Consider the following 26,922-nt stretch of genomic DNA (forward strand, 5'->3'; position numbering starts at 1 on the left):
CTATTGACAAATGACTGGATAAAGAAGTAATGGAACTTTTTAAAAAGTATTTATTTAATCCCTTTCGTTGCCCTTTTTATTGTTGTAGTTATTATTGTTGTTGTTGAATAAGACAGAGAGAAATGGAGAGAGGAAGGGGAGATAGAGAGGGGGGAGAAAGACACCTGCAGACCTACTTCACCGATGGTGAAGCGACTTCCCTGCAGGTGGGGAGCTGGGGGCTTGAACTGGGATCCTTACCCTGGGTCCTTGTGCTTCGCACCACGTGCGCTTAACCTGCTTTGCTACCGCCCGACTCCTGTAATGGAACTTTTATTTATTTATTTATTCCCTTTTTTTGCCTTTTTTATTGTTGTGGTTATTATTGTTGTTGATGATGATGTCATTGTTGTTGGATACGACAGAGAGAAATTGAGAGAGAAGTGGAAGACAGAGAGGGGATGAGAAAGACACTTGCAGACTGCCACGGACCACCACAGTGGATGAGCAGCAGGAGAGTCAGGGGTCTCCAAGGCAACCTCCCCGGTGGGTCAGGAGTCTGCACGAGGGAGAACAGATAGACACCACACTCTATTGGAGAGTGAATTTGGACTCATTTTAATAGTGAAACTGCATTAGCTTTTATACTTTTTTCAGGTTACATTCAGGTTGCCTAAACAACTAGCTCATAAGGAAGTAGCAATAAGCATCATAGTCTTGTGGCTTTGGCAGGCTACATGTTACTCCCCTATTAATGTAAAGAATGGTACAATACTTAATATCGCCCTATTCTCAGGGGAGGTCATACTCAGAATTGTTTTTGACTTTTGCTGAGGGCTATTTCTATCATTAATCTTCTATGGGGGGCATACGGATCTTTGCCTAGTCGTGGGCCACTGCTCATCTAGATCTGGTACAGATTAACTATTAATCTTTCTTTATTTCGATACGTCAACTTGTACCTGGGAGGCCTCAATCTCTGCATTCTTTCTTTGAGGGGCAGGTCATAACATGATTTCTTTTGTCCATCTATGCTGACCCACCTTCCCCACTTTCATAATGTAACTTTCAAATATGCCCCTGTGTAAGGGAGAGGGGGTGCTTCTGACTCTCCATTCCCACCAGGCACTGCCAAAGTGTTATTAGTCAACTGTGACAGTATAATTATTTGTAACAATAACAGGGGGAGAATGAGTCATCCCATTCTCGTCCTCCTGCCCAGCTTCCTTGAAGTCTGAATGCAGGTCCAGAGGAGATGATACTGTCAGGATCCCTGATGTTCTTGGTGGGGCACCGCAGCAGACCTGCTTCACCGCTTTTGAAACGACTCCCCTGCAGGTGGGAAACCAGCAGCTCCAATGGGGATCCTTCTGCTGGTCTTTACTCTGTGCCATGTGTGCTTAACCTGCTGCGCTACAGTCCAACTCCCTGGAACTTTTATTTAATGTAGTCCTGTTATCCAGCAGTTAAAAAAAGAAGACATTGTGTCCTTCAAGACAAAATGGAACTGGAAATGATTATGCTTAGTCAAGTAAGGAAGTGAAAGACAACTACCAGATGGTTTCACTCATGTGTGGAATACAGAGAATTGAAATATATGAAATTGCAAAAGAAAACAAAAACAAACAAACAAAAAAACAAAACAGTTACTCTGTCATTAAGACCTTGGGAGAACTATGGTAGTTATCTTTTTTGTTGGGGGGGTTGTTGAGAAAGGGTATAAAACTTTGGTGGGATGAGAGATGTCAAACTACACTCCTATTATCTTATAATCTTGTAAATTTCTTTTAAATAATTAAATACGTTGACTCTTCAATATAAAATCTTTATTTAATAATAATTAAGCATAATTATGATCTGTGATGAACATAAAGAGGTTAGAGAGATTAGTGCACACATCCAACAGAAAAAAAAAATCAAGGAACTGAATATCAAAATTCTGTCAAATTCCAAGCACATTTCTTGACTACAGTGTGAGGCTTTTACCTCCTGTAACGCTCTAGTAAGGGGGAAAGTGGTAGTGAAAGCTCTCCACTATTAGCATCTCTTCCTGGATTGCATCATCATTAAAAGCAGTTCACAGTATTTAAAACATCAATATATTTTATTCTTTAAAAAGATGTATTTGTTCATTAATGAGAGGGGGAGAAGAGAGAGAAACAAAAGCATCAGTCTGACATATGCAAAGTTGAGGACAGAATTTAGGATTTTGTGCTTGAGTGTTCGATGATCTATCCACAGTACCAGTTCCCAGGCCTATAATTTTAATATTATTTGTACAAGAATGGATTTTGGGTGACAGAATAAGATATAATTTAAAATAAGACCAGGGGTAGGGGACTGGGCAGTAGTGAACCCAGCTGACTTTAGTACACAAAGCCCTGAGTTCAAGCCCCTGGCTCTGACCTGCAGGACAGAAACTTCCCAAGCAATGAAGCAGTGCTGCAGGTGTCTCTGTCTCTTTCCCTCTCTGCCTTCCCCTTTTATCTCTCTTTCTCTTTGCCTCTCTCTCTTTCTTTCCCTCTCCTCCTTCTCTCTCAATTTTCTAAATCTAAAATCTTAAAAATATATACATAAAGTTCTTGCAAATAATAAATAAAATATAACAAAAGATATATCAGCATGAGAGCATAGAACTTGCATGCCTAAGGCACCAGGCAGGATCTTCAAGTTCAATTGCTGGCACTGCCATATGCTAGACCTGAGTAATGTTCTGTGTTCCTCTATTTCTCTTCCCTACCCCCATAAAAATCAACCATTAGCAACAACAACAAAAGTATGGTCATTCAAACATGTTTATTACAATAAAGTTGCAAAGTTGATCCTAAGCTTTTTGTGAGGCATTTCAAAAAAGGGCTGTGCTGTTCACAGAATAATCTATAGCAATAAGAACATAGACACAAAAAAGTGAAGCAACACAAGCAAAACTTAAGACAGATATTTTTTTTTTATTTCCCAAGTATTTTCAGTTAGCACTGTGGGTAATTTCTTCAGAGTGGACAGTATTTTTTGTTCCATTAGGTTGTTTTAATATGGTCATCCTTAAGTTCACTGACTTTGAACAGAGAGCAAAAGCAACGAACCAAAATATGGCTGATCACGCTAGGTAGTGTGGTGGTGATCGTGACGGCAGAAAGGTGTGTGCAAAACTACTGTCACATAGTCAGATACAGTTTTCTATTGGTAAGAATTGGGTATTTTAGAATAAACTGTAATATATTCAATTAATTGTTCATGGGTACTGCTTTTCTCAATTTAATCACCATTACTGGGTAACTGATTATTGAGCATCTGTCTTCCAAGGTGTTTCTATAAAGTCTCTTTAACTTTCTCCTTTGACCAGCCTTCTCTTGTGTTTTATAAAGAAGAGGTAGGGATGCTTCATTACCTTTTCTAATAATATTTCCCAAGAAAATGAGGCAGCTTGAAATTGTCACATCAAGGAAGTTTTCTATAGTCTTTGTCTTTTTATTCTTGTCTGTTTCCTTGCCAATAAGTAGAAAGGGGTTTATAGGGAAGCTGTTCTATAGTCATTAATCACCCTCCTGGATCTGTTTCAATCCCCCATCCATGTCAACTTCAGAAGGAATGCTGATCTCTTCTTTGACCATTCACCATATGGCATGGTTAAGGCAACACGGTTAAGGCAGCACAATTCAAATAAAGGAAAGATCATTTTAATTCTTTTCCCAAAACTCTTTGTTACCACGTATGCTGACACTTGACTGTGGATTCTCTTTTTGACACAAGCAGTAAGATGAGAATCACCTTATTCCACTAGTCTTGAAATTTATGTTTATGTATGGAATTGGTTCAATTCAGCCACTGAAATTAAGATTTTAAATTTTAAGATCTAGTTATTGAATTAAAACAGGTGAAGTTGTTCATTATATTTATCATTTAGTTGCATGGGCTGTATTGTGAAGAAGGAAATTGTGAGATTAAAAAATGAAAATATTTGCTTTTTGGGTCTAGATGGTGGCATACTCTGTGGAGCACACATATAATAATCATGCTCAAGAATATGGGTTCAAGTCTTCATTCCCTACCTGCAGAGGGTGTGTGTGTGTGTATGTGTGTGTGTGTGTGTGTGTGTGTGTGTGTGTTATTCATAAGTGATGAAGCAGGTCTGCAGGTCTTTCTTTCTCTCCCTCTTCATTTCTCACTGTCTCTAAAAACAAACAAACAAAAACCAGTGAAATTGTCATGCAATTTGTCTACAGCAAGCTCTAGAGATACTTTTACTGACAAAATATAAATAAATGAATCCTTTAAAATAATTACTTTTCACTTGCTTTGCAATTTTTCTTAGTCAGATTTCCAGGGTCTGTCATTGTGTGTATTTGATGGGGACCAAAGGCAGAGTAAATGAAAACTCACATATCTATATCTATATCTATATCTATATCTATATCTATATCTATATCTATATCTATATCTATATCTATATCATCTATCTATCTACATATATATATATATATATATATATATATAGAGAGAGAGAGAGAGAGAGAGAGAGGGAGAGAGAGATGTTTTTTTTTTCCTCTCTAAAAATTCTGAAACTGGCCAGTCCCCTTTGTAGGGGAATATATAGTCATGGCCAAAACTATCTAATTTTTTTATTTATGCTTACAAATAAAAGATTAATTTTCTGACTTCCAGACCACTTTCATGAAATACTAGGAAGAGATGTATACAGTGAGGTCATTCATAGTAACTAGATTTTTTTTTGGTATGGAAACCTTTCTCAAGGACTGGACAGTGGTGCACCCAGTTAAGTGCACATAGTTCCATACATAGGACCCAGGTTCAAGATCCCACTTCCCACCTGCTGGTGGGAAGAACCTGTGGTAAATACAGTCTCTTCAACAGATGGTGCTGGGAAACTTGGATAGCCACATGTAGAAAAGTAAAACTAGACCACTACCTAGCACCATACACCAAGGTCAAATAAAAAATGAATTAAAGATATAGATATTAGTCCAGAAAATCTAACATTTATAGAAGAAAATACTGGTGAGACTTTGCAATATTTGGTGACTGAACCCCCTAGGTATGGGGAATGAAAACTAGAGTAAATAAGTAGAATTACATAAAACTAAAGAGCTTCTGCCCATCAAAAGCAAACTACACAAGGATAACCAAACAACTAAGTAAATGGGAGATGTTTTCACATCACACATCAGACAAGCAACTGATATCAAACATCTATACAGAATTGATACAGATCTACAAAAGAAGCAAAAGAACCCAATAAAAAAGTGGGCCAAATAACTAAAGAGACAGTTCTCTAAAGAAGATACACATGACCTACAGATACATAAAGAAATGCTCCACTTGACCTATCATTAATGAAATGCAAATTAAAACTACACTGAGATACTATCTCACACCTGAGGGAATGGCTTACATCAACAGACCAGGATGTGACAGGTGTTGGAGATATTGTGGAGAAAAGGGAACTATGCTACACTTCTAGTGGGAATGTAAACAGGTATCGCCCCTTTGAAAGACTGTAGGGACAGTCCTTAAACAAATAACAATGGAATTACTATATGATCCAGCAATACCACTCTAAAACATTTATCCAGGGGGACACTCAACCACTAGTTAGAAGAGACTTAGGCACTCCTATGTTTATAGCTGCATTATTCACAATACCCAAAGTATGGAAGCAGCCATCAACAGATTACTGGCTAAAGAAGTTATGGGATATATATTCCATGGAATACTACTCTATAATTTAAAAAGATGACATTGTGTCCTCTGGGACAAAGTGGATGAAATGAGGTGATCATGCTTAGTGAAATAAGGAAAGAGATCAAAGACAACTACCAGATGGTTTCTCCCATATATGGAATCTACACATCTGATTTACATGAACTTGTAAGAACTATGGTGGCTATCTCTTGGAGGTAGAAGGGAGGGAAATATAGAACTTTGGTGGTGAGGGTGCTGTGGAACTATACATTGTAATATTATAGTCTTGTAAGAAATTACTAATAACAATTAAAATTATTAAAAAATAGATGTGGAGGGAAATAATAAAAAACATAAACATATCAACATATATTATTTTTGTTAGGTAATTCACTTTTATGTTGGTCTCCCTAAAACTGATAACAGGATTGTGGTTGAAAAATAAAATAATGGAATTTGTTCAGTGCATGAGGCAGATGGCAAAAATATATAAAGGAACAACAGCAAAAACCAGACACTTGTAAAATCTGATTGCATGTTGCAAAAAGAACTGGAGATTGTAGATTATAAACATGGGAGGAGGAGGGGAAAAACTTATTCAGTATAAAAAATTAAGTGTATAAAACTCCTTGGACTTGGCCTTGAAGTATCTAATCTGAGAATATCAAGACAAAAGGCAAGAGCAGGAATCTCAGGAGATGGTCCTGTTAGGTAGCAGTTTAAGGAAGTGTAGATCAGACTGTGAAACTAATAGTGAATAGAAAAATAATAATGTTGGGAAAAACAAGTGAGATGAGGAACTAGGGTCATGGCAGCATATGTTCAGAGCCATACAGGAATTGCCTGTGTGATGGATGACCGAAAATCTAAATATGTGTAGACTTTATGTATTGGGAGAGATTGGCTATTATTGCAAAAGACCTCATACCTTGACTTTTAACAAAAGCAAGCAGAGCTGTTGGGCATTACACCAGCTTCCCCCTGCTCCCTGCTCAATCGCTGATGCTGTGGTCTATTTACATGATCATTGTTTTGCCTGAGACCCGCCTTGCCTGCAGGGTATCGTTTAATCCCACTGGTTAGAACCTTCGCAACAGCTGCTATGGAAGCTTTCTACCTTCGTGCTCTTTTCTCCACCCCCTCTCCTAGCCATTTCCTTTTCTGATTTGCCACTTCCAGTTTCTAAGATATAAGGCGTTGTCTCTGATCAGTAAAGGCATTGCATTGCTTTCCTGCTCAGCCACGAGTTCCTGGTTCCTCTCCTGCATCACTGAGTAAGCAGCAGCCCAGGTTGGCTCTGGTTGAGTTCTCTCCAACCCAGAGAGCATGTACCCGAGAAGAAACACCCTCACGCTAGCCCAGCACAGAGCTAAGATTTCATTGTGACTGAGATGATCCTCCAAACTAGAGGCTATGTGGGTTGTAAATATGAAGAAGCACCAGGATCTCCTGTTCTTACAGTGACTGTTGCAAAAGATAAAGTTACTATTGGAAAAGTTACTGGGTCCACCTACTTTCACAGCTGATAAGTTTGTAGATTTATTTTTTTAAAAAAATAGCATCACCATAATCATCAATGCTAATTATAACTTTTATATTAAGCATTAATGTATGTCAGGTACTTTTTATATAATATTTTTATTAATACTTACAGTAACCCCTGGTATTGACTATTGTGATTGCTAAAAAGATTATTTGAAAAGAGAAGGGAGAGAAAGAAAATCAGAGTATAACTTTGGCATAAGTGGTACCAGGAAATAAATGAATTCAAGACTTCAAGCATGCAAGTTTTGTACTCTACTGATAAACCACTCCCCTAGCAATAAATACAGTGGTTGTAATTTGCAGTAAGATGACTGTATTTCTTTGAGGTCAAGGTTGTCAGCAACTGGAATGTGACAAGCCCAGTAATCTAGTTGAGGTCTTCTCTGGCTTCAGAACATATGATCTTTCCAACCTTCTCAAACTGATTCATCTTTTAAGGCAGAAATCAATTTTTAATGACATCTATTTGTCACTTTACTCTCTTAGTTCTTGCAGTTTTGTTCCTGAAGCAGCAGTATCAGCCTCACCTGTGAACTTGTTAAAAAGGCAAATTCTGTTTGCCTCTGACTTGCTAAATCAGAGCATCTCAGAAAGCTGTGTCTTTCCAACGGCTGTGATTCTTGTGCACGCTAAATTTCAAGAACCACTGCTTTACTCATATATCTTCGTAGAGTGAACAGGAAAAACAGCACATCTTCCCTTTTGTGTGTATGAATGGGATTTGGGCAGTTGGTCAGCATAATCATAGATACACCCACTCCTGTCTTGATTCAAAATTTCAAATTTTCAAGAAAATCTTTAGAGAGACAATGTTTGTAGAATGGCCCCTTCACTTTTTATAACTGCATTAGAAAAAGCCTAAGCGTCAAGATTCTATCCAACTAGGGGTTGGGTCCTAAAGAATCACGGGTTGACTTCATCTTTTTGCAGCTCTGTCAGGTGTTTCTCATGGCAGTCCATCAATTCCTTGACCTCTATTTTCAAGTTATATCCTCTGTCATGCCTCCAAAGACAGACCTGTTTCTAGCTTTCTTTAAAGGAGAAGTATATCCAAGGCTACAGTTTATTTCAGAAGAAGCCTCAGGAAATCTTAGCAGAAAAAAAGGTCATGGAGTCATTACCTTTTATCAGATATTGGTGTGCTGATATGAAAGTTTAGGCACTAACTTGATAAGCCCTGATATTACTGGCAAACATTTTCTAGCAGATAGTAGTGAACACATTTATTCTGTAAAATAACTTCTCTGTAAAAGGGTTTTAAAGATCCTGACCTGAATGGCCAAACATTCAAAACAATGATGTTGTGCCTAGTATTGGGTGAAAAGTCAAAGAATAGGAAATGAGCAAACAGATGTAAAGACACATTTCAAGAATCAAAAATTCAGACATACATTATTCTGAAAAAAGGAAGATGGAAGTATAATACATAATCTAATAGAAATTTATATGGGTGTGTGACACATTTTTCAATGTAGTAGACATGGAAAAAGAGGATTGTTGAACAAAAATAACTTTTATTTTTAATTTTTTGAAGGTTTATTTAATTTTTAATGGAAGGAACAAGAGGGGAGAGAGCGATAGATATGCTCCAGGTTGCTGATTGTCAGAGAAACGCAAATAAAGACAACACTGAGGTACCACCTCACTCCTGTGAGAATGGCATACATCAAAAAGGACAGCGGGAACAAATGCTGGAGAGGCTGTGGGGACAGAGGAACCCTTCACGTGTGGAATGACAACCCTTCAGCTTCATTACTCAGGTGAGACCTTTCCTTTCATAGTATTCTCTAACTCCATTCCAGATGGTTCACTTCCTAACAAAGTCCCAAAACCTAGATATAGACCAGGTCCCCTGAGATAGAGCATATGTTCATACATATCCATAAACTAGGGAAAAATATATACCTGAAAGCAGAAGTACACAAGAGTCTGCAGTGAGTACCCCCCAACACTTCATCTGCACTATTCCAGCCTTTAGGTCCATAATTGTTAAACAATTTGTTTGGCTTTGTATGTTAACTCTCTTTCAGTCACCAGGTTCCAGAGGCTGGCAGGATGCTGGCCAGACTTCCCTGGACAGACGACCCCACCTATGTGTCCTGGAGCTCCACTTCCCCAGAGACCCACCTTCCTAGGGAAAGAGAGAGGCAGACTGGGAGTATGGACCGACCAGTCAATATCCATGTTCAGTGGGGAAGCAATTACAGAAGCCAGACCTTCCACCTTCTGCAACCCACAACGACCCTGGGTCCATACTATCAGAGGGATAGAGAATGGGAAAGCTATCAGCGGAGGGGATGGGAAGTTGTACCCCTCCTAACCTATGGTTTTGTTAATGTCTCCTTTCTTAAAAAAATAATTAAATAATAATAATGTGAAATTGAAAGCAATCATAATAGTCCAGTGTAGTTGTTGAAATATAATTGGCCTAGAGGATTATGTTAGGAATCAAGTTAAGTGGGAATGGCACTGAGAAACCAATCACTAAAGTTCATTTGGACATGATTATCATTGAATAGGATTCCTGACTTACCTCAATTGAGAGCCCTGTATCACCAGCAATTTTTAAATCTCTCAAATTTCTCGATAATTTTTTCAAAAAATTGAATTTTTGTTCCATCATGTAATATAATATTTTATTCTCAGTGGAATCCTGAGTAACTTCAGTGAGAGACAGGTAATTATGGAGTCCTTTTGAAGTAGCAATCACTAACAATTTATCCAAGGTCTTAGTATCAAACTTCATTTCTGAATAGATACAAGTAGATTCATGACCTCTGATCTAATCAATTGTCCAGTTTTCCTTTACTGAGTCATAAGTGGCTTTTGGTAGTTCTTAGCCTGTCTCTTCATTACTGGTAAACTGCAAAGCTTTATTCAGAATCTCATACAAGCATTTCTTAAAATCAAAAACTAATTCTCTGGAACCTGAACTTTTCTGGTTACACAGCACTGTCAAAAATTAAGTTCAGGGAGCCTGGCAGTAGCACAGCAGGTTAAGTGCACATGGCGCAAAGCGCAAGAACCAGCAGAAGGATCCCAGTTCGAGCCTCCAGCTCCTTGCCTTCAGGGGAGTCGCTTCACAGGCGGTGAAGCAGGTCTGTAGGTTTCTATCTTTCTCTCCCTCTCTCTGTCTTCCCCTCCTATCTCCATTTTACTCTGTCCTATCTAACAACAATGACATCAACAACAGCAACAATAATAACTATAAGAACAATGAAAAGACAAGGGCAACAAAGGGAAAATAAATAAATTTAAGTTCAGAGAAAAGTACAACGGATCTTAGGCAGAATTTTATTGTGGCACAGAGGGATCAATGAATATCAAATGGAAATTTGCCTAGCAGAAAGGGGTACAACCAGATCAACCTTTTTTGAAGGTAATTAGAATTCAACTTATTTCAAGAGAATTTTGTAATCATTCAGCTATCAAGCATGCAGCTGCTTTCATTCTATCAATTGAAGCTATGTCCATTCTTCAAGATCTATATAAGTTGAACTTCTAGGAAGCCTGATCGCATTAGTCTACACTGATTTTCCTCCACATTAAATTCTAGTATCCCTCTGACTCACACTGCTCAGTAGTATTTACAGTCTCTTTTTCTTTGTTCCATGTTTATAGTTTTATTTAACCAACAGAATTCTAATTTCCTTAAAGGCCCAGAAGATCAGGTTTTATTGTTTCTTATATCCTATACCTTACCTTCACTATAGTCCTCCACCTATCACTCCTCCACCCCAGGGATGTAGTACAAGTGGTTGCCATGGAAATACTTTATTGAAAGATTCTCTGAATCATGTGGGTAGTTAGTGTCCACTTTGATTATTCACTTTGATATATAGATGACTTTTAAGCAGGGAAAGCTAGTCCCCTAAGAGAAATGTGTTTCTTCACAGAACTGGACAAACAGTTCAAGTCAATCCCAATCAATGGACATTTATTGCCTAAACAACTGCAAACCACAATGATCTCTTCCTTCTCTGAAATTCAGAGCTGTTTTGTCTGTAACATTCAGCAGCACACTTTCTCGTGTACTTTCCTCTATTGTGATTTAACTGTTCTGAGTATCTGTATCTTACTTATCATCCACTATGTTGTAGGTTATGTTGTATACTGCTGAAAATGTTACTTACTTTTTTTTTAATTGGTCAGGTGCTGTATCGTTCCAGACTGATTTTTTCAGAGAGAGAGAGACACCAAGCCACTGCAACTTCTGAAAGTACCAGGACCATATGGTATATTGAGACTTGAACCTGTGTCATGGCAAGAATTGTATAGGCCTACATAGAACATTCTTTGCAGTGTCAGATTTTGTTTGTGTGTTTTATTGTTTTCTTCACTTCCTGGCACCAAGGTCTTACTTCTGAGTGCAAAAGTAGGTGAGCAAAATCCACAGAGCATATGGTCTATCCATGTTCCATGATCTTCCAGAGCAAAGTTCTATGAGCTGCAGTGAGAGCCTATTTCAGTGTGTAATTTCCCTGGCCACGAAGAAATCCTTTTGTATGGCTGCCATAAATGTCTTAGCACAATTTAAGACATTTTTCTTCTATTTCCCTTTGTAAAGCTTTGTCACTATTGATCAGCTATTTCCTCCTTTCCTTTTTTTGGCTGGATTGTGAGAAGATTTAGAAATTGCCATCTAGTTAACAAGCACTTAGGAACCTGTCTGCACCATCTGTGCTCATTGAATATCTGCTTAAAAAGTAATAATTCTTAGTTTAAGAGTAAAAACTGTGGGTTTAGTATTTGAAAGTTATGGGAATAAATTTTCTACTTAGTAACTTAGCCTCAAACTAATAGTTTTATGAAGAATTATTATAATTAGTGTCAGTGGTGATAGACATCTTGTTGCAATTCTTTCCAAATAACACCTATGAAATATGTCCTGAAAATGGTCTGGCTACTGACTAACTGTCAAACTCCCACTCACATGCCTATAGCATTCAGAAAGAGAGTTCTGTTTTCTGTGATTTTTCTTCCTCTCTGAAATCTGTCAAGCAGCCCTGCCACTTATTTTCTCGTACCTTTTCTCTCTCCCTGACCCAACCTGACATATCCTTAAGGAGCTGTTTTAGACTTTGTTCCACAATGATTCTTTTCTCCTCTGATATCCCTTTGCATTTGTAGTCAGGCTCTATACTTTAAATTAGCTGCAGCATTATTTTATTTTCTGAATGTTTCATAGCACTTAATCTCATTCTCCTAGTTGTACTCTGAAATCCTGAAGAATCACATACATATGAATTTCTATTCTTTCTTTTTTTTTTTCTTTACCGGGGGGGGATTAATAGTTTACAGTTCACAATAAATTGATTTCTTATACCTGTTAAAATTAAATCTAGCAGCCAAAACCAAACAACTATAAGTAAAGCACATAGGTACCATACACATGAAAGAGAGAAAGAAGAAGATGGAGGAGAAGGTTGAGAAAGAGGATGAGGAGGGAGCAGAAGGAATAGATAAGTAATGGGAGGAACATACCCAATTTTATGAACAAACAAACTAGACATCCTCCATAGATACCACGTATGGCTCATGACCTCCCTTAGTTGACATTTTTGAGGGATTCGTTTTTTAAATCCAGTTCTGATAAACAGCAGAAAAATAGTGATACCTCCTTAAGTATGTAAAAGCACAATGAACTATGTTGAGTCATTAACTTCTATGTGTGTGTGTGTGTGTGTGTGTGTGTGTGTGTGTGTGTATCATGATGAAACCTTTTGGTGAAACTGAAAGCTAATGTATATGAAATTTCATTACTCTGGCTCACTTTTTTTCATTCAAAGAGAGAAAGAGAGACAGAGAAAAGGAGAGGCACTATGGCACTGAACATCCTCTGTTCCCATAGAACCACTTGTGTTGTGTTGGGTGTGGACCTGAGTTGTGTATATGACAGTAGAGTCACCCTACCTGGTGAACTATTTCCTCAGCACATATGAAGAATATTTAATAATTTACTTCACAGATAACAAGTTGCAGATACTACTAAAATTGCAGATGCTACTTCCTGAGCTCTAGTGGTAGATGACCTCACCAATGTTCTCCAGAAACCTACTTCTCCAAGCCCTACCCTACTAGGGAAAGATAGAAACAGACTAGGGGTATGGATTGACCTTCCAATGCCCATGTCCAGCAGAGAAGCAATTTCAGAAGCCAGACCTTCCACCTTCTGCACCCCATAATGGATTTTGGCCCACACTCCTAAAGGAGGATAAATGTTAGGGAAGATGTATAGAGGGCTTTGAAACCTAATCCATCAGAACTCAGAGAGAAAAAATGAAAAAAGGAAAGACATTCAGAAGTAGTAACCAGGTGTAGCTATGACTTAAAATGGAAGAGAAATCAGGACCATAGGAAAAATGGTGAAAGCCTATCTGCAGATAGACAGATCATTATAGAAATAATAGCCAACTTATCTGTGACCTTGGGAGAACCACTGCAGTTTCCAGTGCAGGGAATGGGAATACAGATCTCTGGTGGTCATAATGATATGGAATTGTACCCTATTCTTTTGTAATTTCATAAGTCATTTACAAAAATAAATAAATGAATTTACTTCAATCATAAGTTGTACATATGTTATTAGAGTGAGGAGGGAAGAAACACTCCTGATGCAAATCATGAAGATGACTTCCACTGACTGGAGAGGTGGCACAGTAGCAGAACGGCGCTCTGATTCTTGGCATCTCCATAATAAATAAATGAATCTAAAAAAAAGACCTAAACAGGGGCCAGGAAGTGGTACACTTGGTTAAGTGCATACATTATTGTGTGCATGGACCCAGGTTCCAGTCCCTGGTCCCCACCTGCAGGGGAAAAGTTTCACAAGTGGAAAATCAGGATTACAAGTGTCTCTCTTCTTTCTCTCTCTCTCTCTCTCTCCCCTCTCAGTTTCTGTCTCTATCCAATAATATAGTTTTCAAATGACCTAAACCTAGAAAATGAACTTCATCATTTACATTGTGATCTAGGATAGGCTTGATTAATCTTTTCAGTATTTATCTCTAAAACTGTGGTGTTACACTAGATAGAGCTCCCCATTACCATGTATGAAGACCTGGGTTCAAGACTACCTGCAAGGGAGAAACTTCACGAGTAGAGGCATAGTGTTTCAATGTCTCTCCATCTGTCTGTCTCTCACTTCTTCATAAAAAAAAAAAAAAACAGACCTTACATTAAAAAAAAAAAAAACTGGTCACCAGAGGCTGGGCAGTGGTTGAATGCACACATACCATGTTCAAGGACCCAGCTTTGAGCTCCTGCTCCCCACCTACAGGGGCGAAGATTCAGGAGTAGTGAGGCAGATCTATAGATGTCTCTTTCTCTCTCCTCTGTCTCTCCCACCCTTCTCAATTTCTTTCTGTCCTATCTAATAAATAGCACTGAGCTCCACTGATAACTCTAGTGGTAAAAATAAAATAAAACAAAATAAAATAAAATTAGAGTAATAATATTTCATTAGAGTTGTAGTTCAACAGGAAAAATATTTTTTCATCTTTTTAATTGTTGACTTAAGAGTTTTATAAAATTAAAAGATTTCAGAACTATTATTCCATGCCCATACATACACGGTAAGTGTAAGGTATCCCATGCTATGTGCCTCTCTCTCTACCTCCTCACAACCACCACAATTCTCACACAGTCCAAGAGATGGCTTGGTTACCTTCTCCTTTGACTTTCTTTTTTCTATTATTATTATTTTACAGATTAATTTGCTTTAGTCATCTATATTATACAAAAGAGTGAAGCCATCTAGGGAGTCGGGCTGTAGCTCAGAGGGTTAAGTGCAGGTGGTGCAAAGCACAAGGACCGGCATAAGGATCCTGGTTCCAACCCCGGCTCCCCACCTGCAGGGGAGTCGCTTCACAGGTGGTGAAGCAGGTGTCTATCTATCTCTCCTCCTCTCTGTCTTTTCCTCCTCTCTCCATTTCTCTCTGTTCTATCCAACAATGTCAACAACAATAATAACTCCAACAATAAAACAACAAGGGCAACAAAAGGGAATAAATAAATAAAATAAATATAAAAAAAACATGAGTGAAGCCATCTAGTAATGATTTTTTAGGGGAAAATAATTTAGTAAATGTTAGAAAGTTAAGACGGAACAAGGGAGTGAGGGAGAAAACTTGATGTTTATGTAAAAAAACTTTCATGCAGAGACTCCACTGTCCCAGATTTAAGCCCCTGCACCTCCTATAAGGTAGAGCTGACCAGTGTTATGGAAAAGAAAAAAAAAAAAAAGCTTGGTACTTGGAAAATACAATAAAAGTAATTTTAAAGTATTATTAAATTAAAATTTTGAATCATTGTATTCAGGATTTAAAGGTTTATATATAGCATAGTGGTTAATACATGGGTGAAAGTTCTCACCATCATGCACCAAGACCCCACCCTCCTTCCCCAGAATCTTTTGCTTTGGTGCAAACCCATAAAAACTCAATTCCTTTTACTATAGCAACAAAAACAATAAAATATCTAGGAATAAACCTAAGCAAAGAAGTGAAAGACTTGTATACTGAAAATTATGAGTCACTACTCAAGGAAATCAAAAAAGACACAAAGAAATGGAAAGATATTCCATGTTCATGGGTTGGAAGAATTAACATCATCAAAATGAATATACTACCCAGAGCCATATACAAATTTAATGCTATCCCCATTAAGATCTCAACCACATTTTTTAGGAGAATAGAACAAATGCTACAAATGTTTATCCAGAACCAGAAAAGACCTACAATTGCCAAAAAAGTCTTGAGAAGAAAGAACAGAACTGGAGGCATCACACTCCCAGATCTCATATTGTATTAAAGGGCCATTGTCATCAAAACTGTCATGGTACTGGAACATGAATAGACATACTGATCAGTGGAATAGAATTGAGAGCCCAGAAGTAAGCCCTCACACCTATGGACATCTAATCTTTGACAAAGGTGTCCAGACTATTAAATGGGAAAAGCAGAGTCTCTTCAACAAATGATATTGGGAAAAAAATGGGTTGAAACATGCAGAAGAATGAAACTGAACCACTGTATTTCACCAAATACAAAGTAAACTCCAAGTGGATCAAGGACTTGGATGTTAGACCAGAAACTATCAGATACTTAGAGGAAAATATTGGCAGAACTCTTTTCCGCATAAATTTTAAAGACATCTTCAATGAAACGAATTCAATTACAAAGAAGACTAAGACAAGCAAAAACCTATGGGTCTACATCAAATTAAAAAGCTTCTGCATAGCAAAATAAACTACTACCCAAACCAAGAGACCCCTCATAGAATGGGAGAAGATATTTACATGCCATACATCAGACAAGAGGCTAATAACCAAAATATAAAAAGAGCTTGCCAAACTCAACAACAAGAAAACAAATAACACCATCCAAAAATGGGGGGAGGACATGGACAGAATATTCACCACAGAAGAGATCCAAAAGGCTGAGAAACACATGAAAAAATATCCCAAGCCTTTGATTGTCAGAGAAATGCAAATTAAGACAACAGTGAGATAACACTTTACTCCTGTGAGAATATCATATATCAGAAAAGGTAACAGCAGCAAATGCTGGAGAGGTTGTGGGATCAAAGGAACCCTCCTGCACTGCTGGTGGGAATGTCAATTGGTCCAATCTCTGTGGAGAACAGTCTGGAGAACTCTCAGAAGGCTAGAAATGGACCTACTCTATGATCCTGCAATTCCTCTCCTGGGGATATATCCTAAGGAACCCAACACACGCATCCAAAAATAACTGTGTACACATATGTTCTTAGCAGTGCAATTTGTAATAGCCAAATCCTGGAATCAACCCAGGTGTCCAACAACAGATGAGTGACTGAGCAAGTTGTGGTATATATACACAATGGAATACTACTCTGCTATTTAAAATAGTGACTTCACTGTTTTCAGCTGATCTTGGATGGAGCTTGAAAAAATTCATGTTAAGTGAAATAAGTCAGAATTAGAAGGATGAATATAGGATGAGCTCACTCTGAGGCAGAAGTTGAAAAACAAGGTCAAAAGAGAAAACACCAGTAGAACTTGAACTGTAATTGGTGCATTGCACCAAAGTAAAATACTCTGGGGTGGGGGAGGGGGAATACAGGTCCAAGAGGGATGAGAGAGGACCTAGTGGGGGTTTTATTATTATGTGGAAAACTGAGAAATGGTATGCATATACAAGCTATTGTATTTACTGTCAAATATAAAACATTAATTCCCCAATAAAGAATTTTTTTAAAAAAAAGAAAAGGAGCTAAGGGTAATTTGATAAAGAAAAGGTGATTGTGACATGCAAAGCAAAATGTAGGATTATTAGACTGAAATACTTGTTCAATGAAATCATTCTGGCACCACACAAAGCAAAAATCGACCACTGTGTTGGTATTCTTCGTGCTGGTTTGGTCCCTTTCCCATGGTCAATAGGGGGTCAGGCCCTTTCCAAATTTTATCGAGTGGGTCTTTCCATTTGACCTTAATAGATGGGAGGGTAGATGGTGTTTGCCAGTGAAGAATAATAGGAGGTAGGTCCGAATTATTGTAAATATTAAAGAGATTTAATGTAGTTAAGGCTTTTGCTAACTGGATATTGGGGGGATATGTTCCTCATTTATCTTTATTTAATTGAGCCTTAAGCATTTGATGGGCCCTCTCAACAATGCCTTGTCCCTGTGGATTGTAGGGAATGCCCGTGGTATGAGTAATATTCCAGAGGGAACAAAAATCTTTAAATTGTTTACTGGTAAACATAGGTGTGTTGTCTATTTTTAAAAAATGGTACCCCCATAAAGGCAAAATAATAGAGCATATGGCTTACAATCTTTTTAGAGCTTTCTCCTGTCTGACCTGTAGCCCACATAAATTTAGAAAAGGTATCAATTGAGACAAACACATATTTTTGTTTGCCAAAGGTTGGTATGTGGGTGACATCAATGTGCCAAATAGCATTAGCTTTTTTTTTTTTTTAATTTTTTATTTAAGAAAGGATTAATGAACAAAAACATAAGGTAGGAGGGGTAAAACTCCACACAATTCCCACCACCCAATCTCCATAACCCACCCTCTCCCCTGATAGCTTTCCCATTCTCTAGCCCTCTGGGAGCATGGACCCAGGGTCGTTAAGGGTTGCAGAAGGTAGAAGGTCTGGCTTCTGTAATTGCCTCCCCGCTGAACATGGGCATTGACTGGTCAGTCCATACTCCCAGTCTGCCTCTCTCTTTCCCTAGTAAGGTGTGTCTCTGGGAAGCTGAGCTCCAGGCCACATTGGTGGGGTCTTCAATCCAGGGAAGCCTGGCCAGCATCCTGGAGGCATCTGGAACCTGGTGATTGAAAAGAGAGTTAACATACGAAGCCAAACAATTTGTTGAGCAAATAGCATTAGCTTTTAAACCTCAGGGGTTAACCCCAAAGGTCTGGATAGCAGGTGTCTTTATGAGACTTGCACAAGAAGAGCATGTAGCGAGGATATGTTTTAACTGTGGTAAAGGGACATCAGGAAAACGAGCTCCAATGCCTTTAAGATTAACATAGGTTAGAGAATGAAAATTAGCAGGATCAGAGACAGAGACTGGGAAAGTTTCTGTGGAGGCAATGTGGTCAACTGCAGCATTCCCTTCGGACAGGGAACCAGGAAGAGGGCTGTGGGAATGAAGGTGTTGAATATACAGTGGTTGGGTTCGAGAACAGAGCACAGAGGCGATTTGAATCAAGAGAGGGGAAAGTGGGTTGTCATCAATTTTCACATAAGAATGAGCAAGACATGGAAGTAAGTTAACAGTTTACATACTGTCAGAAAAAAGGTTGAAGGATTCTGGTATAGCTTTTAATGCTAGGAAAACAGCATAAAGTTCTTTGTACTGAGGGGGAATTCTCAGGAAGCTCAGTAAAGAGAGGTTTAAGAGATTGTTTGTCTGGGTAATATATAAGGGCAGCAGTTCCCCTTTTTCCGCCATCAGTAAAGACTGTAATTGGATCAGTCTTTTCTGAATATTATTTAGTCCTCACTAATTTTAAGATATGTCTATAGAATACTGTTATGTTAATATACTGCCATCCTTTCTAGGTTATATTCCTCCATTTTACAAATTTAAATATTAAGATACAGAAAGACTGAGACAATTTACCTATGGTGATAGAATGAAACTTGTAGCTTCAACTTATCTGTTAAGAGTATAGTAAGAAATATAAAAATGTTGGGCTGAGTGGTAGTCCACCTGGTTAAGTACACATTTTACCAAGTTCAAGGACCCAGGCTTGTGTTCCCGCACCTCACCTACAGGAGGTTGCTTCACAAGCAGTGAAGGTCTGGAGGTGTCTACCTTTTTCTCTTCCTCTCTATCTCCCCCTCCTCTCTCAAGTTTTCTCTGTCCTAGCTAATAAAAATTATAAGAAAGAGAGAGAAAAAGAGAGAAAGGAAGAAGGGTGTGGACAGTAGTACAGCAGTACAGCAGGTTAAATGCACATGGCATGAAGTGCACAGACCAGCACGAAGATTTCAGTTTGAGCTCCCAGCTCCCCATCCACAAGGGGGTCACTTCACAGGCAGTGAAGCAGATTTGCAGGTGTCTTTCTCTCCCCCTCTCTGTATTCCCCTTCTCTCTAGATTTCTCTGTGTCCTCTCCAATAGCAACAGTGATAATATCAATAACAATAATAACAACAAAGGTAACAAGAGCAACAAAAATGGGGGAAAAGAATGCCCTCCAGGAGCAGTGGATTTATAGTGCAGGCATCAAATCCCAGTGATAACCCTAGAGGCAACAAAAAAAAAAGAAGAAGAAGAAAAGGAAAAATTTCCACCAAGAGCAGTGGATTTTTAGTGCCAGTGGCAATAAAACAAAAACAAATTAAGAAGAAGGAGAAGAAGAAGAAGGAGGAGGAGAAGGAGGAGGAGAAAGGAGAAAGAAGAGAATATAAAAGTGAAAGATTAGGTTGCCATGAGAAGAATTTCAGGACATATAATTTGAAAAAGGAAGAAAAAGCTGAAAGTTATTTCATTAAAAGTGGACTTCTATTATTCTTACTGTAAAGAAAGCATCTCTTCAAAGTTCACTTCCCAAGTAGTGAAGCAGGTCTATAGGTATCTATCTTCCCCTCACCACTTCCTATCTTCCCCTCCCCTCTCCTTCCCCTCTCAATTTCTCTGTCTTATCAAAAAAAAAAAAAAAAAAAAAAAGGCCTCTAGGAGCAGTGATTTATAGTGCAGGCACTGAGCCCCAGTGATAACCCTGAAGGAAGGAAGAAAGGCCAAAAAAGTGTGGGCTCGGGTGGTAGTACACCTGGTATACTTATTACCAATCTCAAGGACTCAGGTTCGAGCCTCCACTTTTTTATCATACAATATATACATTTAAGGAAAAAAGTAAATGGCTACATTTTATCCTTTTACTGTCTCATATGCTATTTACTCATAGACTATCTACATGCAAGCATTTATTTATTTCTCTTTAAGACTATTTATGACAGAGCTTATCAAAATAAAACCAAAGCCTTGGTAAACATTACTCAAGTATAAATTGTTAGCTTGAAGATTATGTCTTAATTATCTGTCTTATAAACCCTTATAAAACTTATAGAAAAGGAAATTATATGCAAAAAAAAAGCAAGGAGACCTGATACAATATAGAGAAACAGAAGTATTCTTTATGAGTCACTTCAGTCCGACTGGCCTTTTCTTCAATTTAAGTTATGCTGGTTCATCCTGTTTGCTTTTCATTCTCTGTGCTGATGTGCTTTCACTTTGTTGACTTTGATTCCTATCCTATTACATTACATTATTATTATTATTACATTCCTATCCTATTACATTATATTATCCTATCCTTGGATAATTTCTACCACTCTGCATCAAAAAGCTGGTCTTCACACAGAAAACTAAGGGAAATGCCAACCTAGTTATGAAAATCGCTCATGTAAATGCATTTAACTAATCTGAACTATCCATTTAATTGTGTCTTTCTTCCATTTTACTTATGGCATCCATCGTGTGAATACTGATATTCACATACTAGCTGAAGCCATAATTATGACTGTGAACATTCACTCCATTCAGTCGAACATTCAATTTAACTGACTTTCCTTCTCACTGACTTGACTGGTCAGTGGGAGTGACAGATTAGTTGCTCCAGAGTCTTGCAGAACAGCTTTCACATTTATGTGACACAAGCATCTCTTAAACTTAATCTGAGTGACTCAGATGTTTCATACAACCTGTCTCATTATTAAATATTCTCTCTGTGAGTGAGTGGCAGAGTCGTTTTAAAACAATTACAAGCATTTAAAAAGCAATTACCAGAGAATTCCAGCACAAACAAAATATCTGTTTTGACTACTGTGAACACTCTGCACAAATATTTCTCCCTCTCTCTCTGTGGCATATTTGTGACTATTCATTTCACAGAAGATTTGGTGCGCCACTATGTTCCATCGCTGGGGAGCCAGAGACGACCCGAACTGCCCCTGCGGCTACAGACAGACTATGACCCACATAGTCAACGACTGCCACCTCTCCATATTCAAAGGAGGTCTCGAAACTTTACATCAGGCTCAACCTGACGCTGTTGACTGGCTACGAAAGAAGGGCAAACGCTAGAAGAAGAACAGAAGATTTAATTACAAATGTCTCTGTCGTATCTTCTGGATCCACACTGTTGCTTGGGGGGGGGGGGTAAAATATAAATAGTATAGATGATGGTGGCAAAAAAGGTTACAATCACGAGAAGTAGAGATTAAATGTTTGAAGTTAGGGAGAATTTTTTGTTTCATCAGAGGGCCTTCAATGGCCAGAGCAACATTAACAGACAGAAAGAGAGACATTGAGACAGACAGGAAAAGATACCACAGCACCAAAGCCTTCTCCAATATGGGGACTGGGTTCATACTTGGGGCTGGACTCAAACTTGCATCATAGGCAAAGCAAAGCAGCGCATTAAAGGCGACCTATTTTGATGGCCACATTGAGGGTATTTGTTTGATTTGTTTATTTTTTATGTTTATTTTATTTATTGAATAAAGACATCTAGAAACATTTTTTTTTTTAATGAATGGAACACAGCTTTTGATGTCCTTGTTTGACTTACTTTTTCTCTTCTGAGGTAACTTACACCTCGAGGCTTTGGATATACGGACTGATAAATATAGTAATCTCCATTAGCATATCTGATATGTTTTCCAGTTTCTTAAAATCTGTAATTCTGTAGATTAGTTGAAAACAAGATTTTATGCATTTGTTAAATTGATGTTAATATAATTCTTCAAGGATCTTATATTTCTCCAAATTTGTGCAGTACAGTATGGTAGTCATTAGGCACAGTGTCTCTGAGCACAGAAACACGACTACTCTGAATTTAGATATGTGCTGCAAATCTGAAATATAAATTGGATCTCAGGGGGTTGGGCAGTTAGTTAAGCACACATGGAGGGAAGAACAAAGACAGGTATAAGGTTCCCAGTTTGAGTCCCCAGCTCCCCACCTGCATGGGAATCGCTTCACAAGCAGTGAAGCAGGTCTGCAGGTGTCTTGCTCTCCCCCTCTCTGTCTTCCCCTCCTCTCTCCATTTCTCTCTGTCCTATGCAAAAACAATGACATCAGTAACAACAATAATAGTAACCACAATGATAAGACAACAAGGGCAACCAGAGGGAAGAAAAGTAGCCTCCAGGAGCAGTGGACTCATGGTGCAGGCACCAAGCCCCAGCAATAAATAACCCTGGAGGCAAAAAAAAAAAAAAAGGATCTCAACAACTCAGTTAAAAAAAAAATTCAAAGTATCTTATTATGTTTTTATGATTACCTGCTGAAATGACAGTATTTTGTATCTATTGTGTCAAATAAAATAAAATATATTATTAGAATTACCTGTGTGGCTGGCTTGCAATATAATTTGATTTGGTAGCACTGCTTTAGATAAGGAGGGACTAGGCCAAAGATAATGAGAGAAAAAATCATAAGACCACACCATAGTGTTTGGAGAAAAAGAAGATGGAAAGTGAGGGACAAAGTGATTACTGACTGCATTTGTTAAAGACTCTCTACCTGTTGTTGTTGGATTCTCAGACAAGAGAGGCAGGCTGGGAGTATGGATCGACCTGTCATGCTCATGTTCAGCAGGGAAGCAATTACAGAAGCCAGACCTCCCACCTTCTGCACCCCACAATGACCCTGGGTGTATGGTCCCAGAGGGTTAAAGAAGAGGAAAGCTCTCAGGGGAGGGGATGGGATACCGAGTTCTAGTGGTAAGAATTGTTTGGAGTTGTACCCCTCTTATCCTATGGTTTCTGTCAGTGTTTCATTTTTATAAGTAAAAATTAAAATAATAATAATAAAAAGTTAACACTTGCTCGCCTCACTATGTCTCTCACCTAGTAGTTAACACTTACTAATTTATTTAATGTTATTACTACAGCCTTGCTCAGCTCTGGTTTATAGTGGTACAGGAGGTTGAACCAGGAAACTCGGAGCCTCAAGAATGAAAGTCGGGGGCTGGGCAGTAGCGCGGTGGGTTAAACGCACATGGCACAATGGGCCAGGACCAGCTTTAGGATCCGGGTTTAAGCCCCAGGCTCCCCACCTACAAGGGGTCGCTTTGCAGGCGCGAAGCAGGTTTGCAGGTGTCTTTCTCTCCCCCTCTCTGTCTTCCCCTCCTCTCTCCATTTCTCTCTGTCCTATCCAACAACAGCAGCTATAGCAACAATAACAATAACAACTACACGGGCAGCAAAGTGGGGGAAATGGCTTCCAGGAGCAGTGGATTTGTACTGCAGTCACTGAGCCTCAGCGGTAATCCTAGAGGCAAAAAAAAAAAAAAAGAATAAAAGTCATCTGCATAACCAATAAGCTGTCTCCCCATGCCTTGACTGAATTCTTAATTAGTCTTGGAGTCAGACAACTGCTTGCATCCGCAGTGGTGCTGACAAAATTGTTGTGAAAAGTACTGTCTCTTCAGTGAATGAAATAGTAAGCCTACCAAAGGACTTAATTGATTGGGAGGAATAGAAGAGGAGGAACGGAATGAAGAAACAACAACAAAAATAACAAAAATGCCCAAAACAGCAATTCATCTTAACCACTAAATATAAAGAACAAACAACTGGTATCATTTAACTATGGCAAAAGCAGCTAAGTAACTTTGTTTTTGTTTGTTTGTTTGTTTATTGTCTCCAGGGTTATTGCTGGGGCCCCATGCCTGCACTATGAATCCACTGCTCCTGGAGGCCATTTTTTTCCCTTTTGTTGCCCTTGTTGTTTATCATTGTTGTTGTTATTATTAATGTTGACATTGTTGCTGCTTTTGCTGGATGGGACAGAGAGAAATGGAGAGAGGAGGGGAAGACAGAGTGGGGGAGAGAAAGATAGACACCTGCAGACCTGCTTCACCGCTTGTCCTGTGCTTTGTGCCATGGGCGCTTAACCCACTGTGCTACCTCCCGGCCCGGCTAAGTAACTTTATAAATAAGATTTTACTAACAACAACAACAACAACAACAAATCTGTATTCCCCTGTCAGTCACTCACTGAGGCATCTTTATTATTTAGCAGTCTTTTGTGCCTGAGGTACAATTTTGGTTTTCTTTGGAAAAATTCTTCCCCTCTTGGCTCCTTGATACTGCTACCATTGTTTATCTTTTTACTCTTCTTGTCTAGTTAAGTTTTTCAGAATAAATAACTCATCAGTGAATTAAATTTAATACGACTAATAATCTAGGAAAGAGAGTTTACCAAGTATACAATACAATACAATAAAGTAGCGGCAGAAAGCATGTGGTAACTGTCTTTGATCTCTTATTTCACTAAGCATAATGTCCTGAAGGATACAGTGTTATCTTTTTTAAATAGAAGAGTAGCACCTCTAAAGTCTTATAATCTTATAAACCATTAATAATAATAAATAATTATTACTAATTAAATAACATTTAAACAATTAAAAACAGTAAGAGTTGTGTAGGACAAAGCCATGTTTAAAACTAAATGACTTAAAATATTTTATACAAAAATAGGCAGAAAATCACCAAATCTAATGAGTTAAATTGAAAAACCTATCTCTTGTTTACCAATTCTTATTTAGAGATCACCTTCCATTCTTTTGAAACATGTGAGTATATGGTTGTCAAGAAAATGTAATGCTTCTCCTTGAAACACTAATCCTTCTTGCCACTTTGTCATCCCATGGAACCTTCCAAGAGGACTTTCATTAAGATAATGACATCCCTTGTGCTGTTTGGAGAGATTTCTTCTGAAATGAATAAAACTTGAAATAAACGTCCCAAATCACAGCATCTTTCTACCAGTCAGAAAAGACACATGTGGTCAATTAAATATGGGGGAAATGGCAGCAAGCAGGATGATTGCTGCTTTGTATACAGACTGAATTTGCACTAGTACCAGTATTCCTGATAAATATATTCAGTGTGGTTAAAAACACAGAAATCATGTGTGCTTTTTTAAACAACCTTATCTTTATTGTTTTGTAATAAAGAATACAGTGTAAGAATAGCTAAATGGAGAATCCCTAGGTGTCAGAGTAGAGGGAGAAGAAATTGGATGTGAATCTACCATGAAGTCACACCATGCCAGAATTCGGCATGGAAGGACTCCAGATGGTGACAAATTAAGAAAAGTCTTGGAAAGAAGAAAAACCAGAAAACACAAATCTTTCTTCCTTTTTGTTCTTAACTTCAGTTTCATATTTTTGTGGAAATATTTATTCACTGGATTGTTGAATTTTGAGAGTGAATTTCTTCAAAACAGGTGCTGGTATGTCTCACCCTCCACCAAATAGTGATCTAACTCTATCATACAGGAAAGTCTTTTTTTTTTTTTTTAGAATTTGTTACTATATGTTTATATATTTTTATCTTTTTACTTTATTTATTATTGGATAGATACAAAGAGAAATTGAAAGGGAAGGGAGAGAGAAAGAGAGGGAACGAGATAGAAAGACACCTGCAGCCCTGCTTCACCACTCTTGAAGCTTCTTCCCCCCTGCAGGTGGGGACCCGGATGGATCCTTGCAGACTGTAATGCGTGTGCTTAGCCAGGTGCACCACTGCCTGGTCCCAGGAAAGTCTTTTTTTAAAGTGAGAAATTCTATGGGGAAGGACTGTTTTCAGGCCAAACTAGTTGGAACCCCTCACAACCCCAAAGACCCACCTAAGTGGGTAGAAGCAGTCCCTAGTGAGCAAGTACACCTGTTAATGCTGACCCAAGCAGGCTCCACCAGGGACAGCTCATGGGGAGGGCGTGAATTCTAAGAAAGATTTACATAGATCAGAAGACCCCACAACCTTGGGTTGGTGCTATCCTTATAGTTGGCAGTTCCTCATTTCTCTGTATGTGTACCTCTATGTCTTATTCTGTACCTCCTAATTGTCCTCTACCTGATTCACTGGCAATACCTACACTCTGGAATTCTTTTCTACAATAAGAGCAGAAATCCCACCAATTCAAAAGTGGTCTTAGAATGCACTTTAATGTAGGAAAAGCTATGAAGGCGATAGTGAGAGACTTCCTTCTTAATTTTCAAGTATAGAAAAAGAAATGTATGCCCATAAGGTATACTTAGAAGGAAAAAAAAATGCTACTCTTTATTTGATATTTTTCTTTTCTAGATAGAGACACAGAAGCAAAGAGGCAGAGATTGAAGGAGACCACAACATTAAAACTTACATCAAAGCAGTGGGGTGGTAAGTGGACTCAAGTTGCC

The sequence above is a fragment of the Erinaceus europaeus genome, chromosome 18 (genome assembly GCF_950295315.1).
Source record: "Erinaceus europaeus chromosome 18, mEriEur2.1, whole genome shotgun sequence".
Classification (NCBI taxonomy): domain Eukaryota; kingdom Metazoa; phylum Chordata; class Mammalia; order Eulipotyphla; family Erinaceidae; genus Erinaceus; species Erinaceus europaeus.